The sequence below is a fragment of the Leucopleurus acutus genome (assembly GCF_964270905.1).
Source record: "Leucopleurus acutus genome assembly, chromosome: 10".
Lineage (NCBI taxonomy): Eukaryota > Metazoa > Chordata > Mammalia > Artiodactyla > Delphinidae > Leucopleurus > Leucopleurus acutus.
In genome coordinates, this window is record NC_139153.1 from 77,812,334 (window position 1) to 77,819,728 (window position 7,395).

The window sequence follows — 7,395 nt, forward strand, 5'->3', positions numbered from 1 at the left end:
ACCTCTCAGGGCTCTAGCTGGGGGGCCATGTGTTTCCTCATCATCCTACATGGCTGTGGAATTATTTCCCAGAATATTACCACCGAGCTGGGTTACAGGACCAGAGTGAGCTCCAGCACACCCAAAGCAGCTGTCTGAGGTGTAGGCCCTTGTCTTAAGCCAAGGGTTCTTAACATTTCTGTGCTATGGACACTTTGGCAGTTTGTTGAAGCCTCTGAATTCCTTCTTGAAATATTTCTTAAATGTACAAAATAACATGCATAGAATTATCAAGTTAACCAGTTGCATTGAAATTCATTGATCAAAATATAATAAAATCCAAAAGTCTGATGTAGATGCGTCTTCATAATATAGAAAATAACAAGATCTAGTGGCATTTCCAATAACTAGTATAACTTCAAAGTAGGAGTATGAGTATAAACAATTTTTACTCATTATTTTAAGATATTTGGAACAAGAATAATATGAGAGAAAATTATTTGGGATTTCTATTGGTGACAAAGTCATAAAACTACTAATGGAAATACTGAATTTCAATTAAATGCACTTTTTTTCCTGCTCAAGTATATGGACCACCTGAACTCTATCCATGGAACCCTGGTTAAAAATGTCTGTTTTGGGGACTTCCCTGGTGGCACAGTGGTTAAGAATCCGCCTGCCAATGCAGGAGGGCATGGGTTTGAGCCCTGGTCTGGGAAGATCCCACATGCCGCAAAGCAACTAAGCTCGTGCATCACAACTACTGAGCCTGCGCTCTAGAGCCCGCGAGCCACAACTACTGAGCCCACGTGCCGCAACTACTGAAGCCCGCACCTAGAGCCCATGCTCCACAACAAGAGAAGCCACCGCAATGAGAAGCCTGCACACCACAACTAGAGAAAGCCCGCGCCACAACAAAGACCCAAAGCAGCCAAAAAAAAAGTCTGTTTTAAATATGGCCTTACTTCCCCTTTGTTTCAATGTAATTTTACCTCAGGAATCTCCTCATCATTTCTTGTCCTTGGTAATTCTCATGGACACCTTAGTTTATAGCAATAAATCTCCTTAACTCTACATCCCAGGGACAATTAGAGGAATATTAGTCAAAATCTTCCTAGGAGATCCTGTGCACCTTAGAAAAGTTAATTCAACACCCCTCATATGATCGGCATTGCATAAGAAGAGCTAGAGGACCTGTGAAATGATCCTTAACAAAGACAGTAAAGCTAACTTTGCCAAGTAGAAGAGAACTCTATAGACAGATAATAAACTTGAGGCTCAGAGAGTTTAAGCAACTTGCTCAAGGTTGCACAGCAGGTAGAAGGCAGAGCTTGGCCAAACATGTCTGTCCAATTTCCTAAATTTAACTTCTTTCAGCTATACCATTTCATTTTCTATGTAAGATAATTTAGGTTCCTGCTGATCTCAAGGTACTGAAAAATCAAAGAATCTTCTGAAAGATTAAAGGAAGACATTTCTAATTTTAGCTCTGTCTTCTGTTTATTATATTTTATTTTACTTTAATTTGGAAGGTACTATCAAATTAAGATAGATGTCAACTTTCTTACTTGAGGCACTCTTTTCCCCAGTGAGGACATCTAGATAATAGAGAATATTTTATGTTTGCATATAGTTATTCGACAGATGTCCCCAAACTTTGTCCCTGATACATAATGGCTTTATTGCAGAATACTAAAAATTGCTATGAACTTCAAACTTTGCACTGAGAAAAAAAAATATGCCCTATGTACTTTTCAAATCAAAAGATATGAAAACTACATTTCTATTCTGTTGAGGACTGTTATACATTTATATTATATAATATATATTTAAAATATAATTCTATATTTATTTAAATGTAGTTTTTACTATGGAAAGAGTGGGGATCACTAACATGTATTTACCCCTGCCTATTAAATGGATGAATCTCATCAACCAATGGTCAGGTACAAAGAATCTTCAAATCTGATCATTACTATGGGTTAAGTGTTGAGCCATGGTTGCATTCTATAAAAGCATCCCCTTTTTAAGGAGGTCACTCCTTGCTACCTCAAAAATTTTCAGTCTAGGGCTTCCCTGGTGGCGCAGTGGTTGAGAGTCCGCCTGCCGATGCAGGGGACATGGGTTCGTGCCCCGGTCCGGGAAGATCCCACATGCCGTGGAGTGGCTGGGCCCGTGAGCCATGGCCGCTGAGCCTGCGCGTCCGGAGCCTGTGCTCCGCTACAGGAGAGGCCACAACAGTGAGAGGCCCGCGTACCGAAAAAACAAAACAAACAAAAAAGCTAACAGTGTCAAGTGTATGGGGCAGTTAGGGGGAAAAATTTGAAACCTTGGTATAAGGACAATATATTGGAAAAACGAAGGCATACTATTTAAATAATAAAATCACTAAAGTGTTTATATCCTATCAACATTCGGAAGCAGAAGAGATTTTTAAATTTTTTATTTTGAATAATTTTAGGTTTAGAATAATAGCTTAAGATTTATCTGTATTGCAAAGATAACAGAGAGTTCCTTATTACCCTCCATTCAGTTTTTTTCTAGTGTTGACATCTAACATCGTCATAGTACAATGAACAAAACCAGTAAATTGGGCTTCCCTGGTGGCGCAGTGGTTGAGAGTCTGCCTGCTAATGCAGGGAACGCGGGTTCGTGCGCCGGGTCACGAAGGTCCCATGTGCCGCTGAGCGGCTGGGCCGGTGAGCCGTGGCCGCTGAGCCTGCGCGTCGCGTCCGGAGCCTGTGCTTCGCAGCGGGAGAGGCCGCAACAGTGAGAGGCCCGCGTGCCGCAAAAAAAAAAAAAAAAAAAAAAAAAATGCTATTAGCTCCAGACTTTTTTGCTAGTGTCCTTTTTCTGTTCCATCCGCAGTCCCATATTACATTTAGTCATCTTAGACTCTGATGTTTTCGAAGAGTACTGCTCAGATATTTTGCAGAATGTTCCTCAAATTGGGTTTGCCTGATGTTTTCTCATGATGAGACTGGGGTTATGGATTTTAGGGTTAACTACTCCAGAGGTGAACTGCCCTTCTCCTCCTATCATATCACGGAGTATGAGATATGGATATGTTTTATCACTGGTGATGTTAACCTTGGTTACTTGGTTAAGGTGGAGAAGGGTTTTAATGTTGAAAAATATTCATTCTCCACAGTCTTGCCAAGAAAGGATTAGGTCCCAAACATGTTTGCCTAAATTCACTCATAATAAAATGCAGTAGCTGCAATTCCACTGTACAAAATTAAAATAAAGAACGAAAGAGAAGGAGATGATAGTAGAGGAGAAAGGTGGGGACAGAAACTTGTATCTGGGTTCCAGGGAGATCCCGCCTGATTAGGGTCCTGGCCGTTGGGCCCAAGGGAGGGTACAGCTAAAATGAAAGGGAAGTCATGTAAACCAGGCACGGTCTTGAGCAAGCTGCTTTCCAAAGATAAGGTTAGAACTGAAGGGCCTCCCAGAAAGTATGGCAGAATTTTTTTTTTCCTCCCGGAACTTGCTTCTTTCCCCATTGCGTTTTATCAAGTATATATTTAATATATTTTTGAATGAAAGACTATTCTTTTTTTTTTTACCAGAGATATGCATAATGGTGTTGGATATTCAATTATAAATATAATGATGTATATCAGTGCTCAGAGTTGCCTTTTAATTTCAATCTTCTTGTTCGATCAAATAAATATATTGTGGTATGTTCCTTTATGCTACATTTTTAGACACTGTTATTTTCTCTTTCAATTTTATAGGCACCAAACAACCAATATATCAACTTAACATTTTAGAACAATAAACATCGTATTAAGGAGAGAGAGAGGACTTGGGAATCAACTAAACTTTCAATATTCCTTTATGTATGTTTCTTCCTTGTATTTACTATATTTCAAAGGGAAGCTGGCTCTTATTTCCTCTTCCCCACAGAAACAGTAGTGATGGTCCATGTTTACCAAAAAGGTGGAGCCGACACTATTCCCTTCTCTTTTTTTTTGTTAAATTAGAGAGCAGGTAGTGTTCTTTCATGTACAATTTTAACAAGAAGTACATTAAGGAATTCTTTGGCAACACATCCTTCTTGGTAAAGAACCCTTTGGCTTCTGAAAAAATCTGTGTCAGTCTCACAAAATACATTCCTGTAGCAATTAATGAGTTATTTTTTCATTCATTTACTTATTTGTTCATGTATCCATTTATTACATTGTTACTCGGTAGCTAATGTTGAGCAGAGTACTGGGTGCGGGTTACTGAACAGAGTTCTAGTTAAACATAGACCAAATTTAACAATGAATAAAGATGTACTTGAGGAAATGTCAAGGAATCAAAGCAGATAATCTTTTGAGGGATTGATACTGAAATAGGTAATGAAGGCAAATATGATTATGGTAGAGAGGTAAGCAATGATGATATTTAAGAATAAGTGTAGTTTTAGTGAGACACTTACTAATATTGGACTCAGGGAACCTGGGTTTAGAATCAATGTTAGACCTGTAACTTGTACTAATTACTTCTGTAACCTCTTTCAGGGTTTCACTGTTCTCATCTCGAAAAAGAGTGTAGGCCATAGAACCTCTGAAGGTCCTTTTCAGCTCTGGCTCTTCATATTTGCAGGGTGAATATACCAAAAAATCCATCCGGAATTTAAAAATAAAAATAATAACATAAGAAATAGAAAAGGAGGACTTCCCTGGTGGAGCAGTGGTTGAGAGTCCACCTGCCGATGCAGGGGACACGGGTTCGTGCCCCGGTCCGGGAAGATCCCATGTGCCGCGGAGAGGCTGGGCCCGTGAGCCATGGCCGCTGAGCCTGCGCGTCCGGAGCCTGTGCTCCGCAACGGGAGAGGCCACAACAGGGAGAGGCCCGCGTACCGCAAAAAAAAAAAATAGAAAAGGAGTTTAGAAACAACTTAACACCACAAACATCCCCTGAACATCAAATGTTGTTCTACAGGGTGCTGAGTGTTTAGGGGACATAAGAGAAAAGTCGTCCATAACTCCAAGGAGCTTGTATAACCTGATTGGGTTGATAAGTCAAATATTTTAAATATAAGAAGATAAGAAAATATTTTAAATCATAGGAATTTCCCACAGGTTAATATCAAGCTTTCAAGATTTTCTGGTTCCTTCCACTTGTCATGTCAGTCACCTTATACGGCTCCTCCTTCCTCATCATTTTTCAGGGTTAACTGATAGCTATCAACTGACAGTAATTTCACGATCATTTTCAAAAGGTTTTCAATATTCCCCAAGCATCTGTATGATCCTTTTGTGTCTCCTTAGAGATGGAATTATTCCTTTCCTCCTTCAGGTAATTGCACAGGCATAGAGAATTTAAAGATTCATTTATTTGATTGAAAAAAATGATAGGAGTTACACAGTAATCTGTCTCTCTGACATTCATTTACATTATACTCTTCAGTCCTTTCTGCTGCTTCTCCTGTTTTGACACTTTTGGTGAACGTTTATATCTTACTTTCCAAGCTTCAGCATATTCTGGGATTTAGCAAGTTCCTTCAATCACTTCCTAGGAATCGAATCTAATATCATGACTGTAGGTATCAACTATACAGAGATGATTTCCAAATTTTTATTTCCTTTCTAGACTGAATCCCAGACTCATATATTCAACTGCCACTCCATACCTCCACTCATGATATGCACCAAACAAAAACCAGATTTTCTTCCCAAACCTGTGCTCCTTGTCATATCATAGTAACCTATTTTCTTTTATTTTTTTTGCCTTTTCCTTTTTTTCCCTTCCTTCCTCCCTCCCTGCATCTTTTTTTAAAAAATTGAAGCATAACTAATATACAATAAATACACAAAATCTTAAGGGTATATAGCCAATTTAATTTTTACATAGGTGTATAGCTATGAAACCAGCTATACTAATTCCAGAAGTCTCCTTCATGCCCACACCCAGCCTAATTAGTTCTCTTCAAGTTTTAATTTATTTCCTGTCACCTTTTTTATAACTATAGAACAGGTTTTTAAGATAATAGAAATGGAAGTCAATAGGCTTGAGTCATGATGTAATTTTATAAAGTTCTAAGGAGGTGTTCCATGCCTGACTACCATTGAACTGTTAATACAAGTCTTAAATGTCACATTGTCAAAAATAAACACATCTCCATAAATATAGAACAAAGAACCTAAGAACTTTGTATAAAACTTTATTTCATTTCCCATTAAATCCTCTGTCTGAATGCATTTTTAATCCAAACTGTCAATTAATTTCAGTCTAGATCAGGAAACAGCATTGTGTATTCCCCAAAAGCGTGAGGGTTGAGTCTGTGCTCTGATGTTGGGTAGCAGTCCATATCAGAACAAAATACTTAACCCTCCTGTCCCTGTTCACTCACCTGCAAAATGCAGACAAAAGACTATTGTGAGGATAAAGTGCAAAAAATGAATGTAAAAAAATCAGCATATCACCTGGAATGTAGAATGCTTTCTAATTAACTTTGGTAGCACTAAGGTGAAACAGAGAAGTAAATTAGAATTTACTGTGCACCATTAGTCTCTCTTACTCCTAAATATCTTACATGTGTTATTTTACTTACAAAAGAGAAACAGTATCTCAATTTGAAATAGCGAAATCAGTACCTGATGATATTTAAATATTCTATATATAGATCCAGAGTACATTTTATAATCGTATTTCCCAGGACTAGGGGGTTTGGTTTTAAGACAGTTTCCATCAATTGTTTTCATGTATGTGTATGCATGTATGTGACAGGGAAGAGGGTGTTCCCTTCTGCCTGCTATTGAAAGAGCCATAAACCCTACACTTTTCACCCAACTACTACTGGGTGCCCCCAGGGATTTTCTCATGTGTGCTAACAGATCCTGTTACCTCCCCTATGGCATCTGCTCTTTTTCTACTCTTCTACCCCACCTTCTTTCACAGATCTGGGACTAAGGATTCTAATGCTTGGGGACTCTCAGTGAACATGTTTCCAATAGCTCCAGATCTCAAAGATGAGGTTGTCTTCTGGACGCCACTGAAGTGACCGCTCATCAGCTACTACCGTCTTTGTTGCTGGCTGCCAACGTTGCCGGGATAAGGATTAATACTTCATGTGGCCAACGTGAAACCGTTTTTTCCTGGAACTTTTTTTTTTAAATTTCTAATTAGCATCACATCGATTTAAATTTATTTATTTATGTATTTTATATTTTGGCTGCATTGGGTCTCCATTGCTGCACACGGGCTTTCTCTAGTTGTGGCAAGCGGGGGCTGCTCTTCGTTGCGGTGCGCGGGCTTCTCATTGCGGTGGCTTCTCTTGTTGCGGAGCACGGGCTCTAGGTGCGCGGGCTTCCGTAGTTGTGGCACGTGGGCTCAGTACTTCTGGTTCGTAGGCTCTAGAGCGCAGGCTCGGTAGTTGTAGCGCCCGGGCTTACCCATGTCCCCTGCATAGGCAGGCAGATT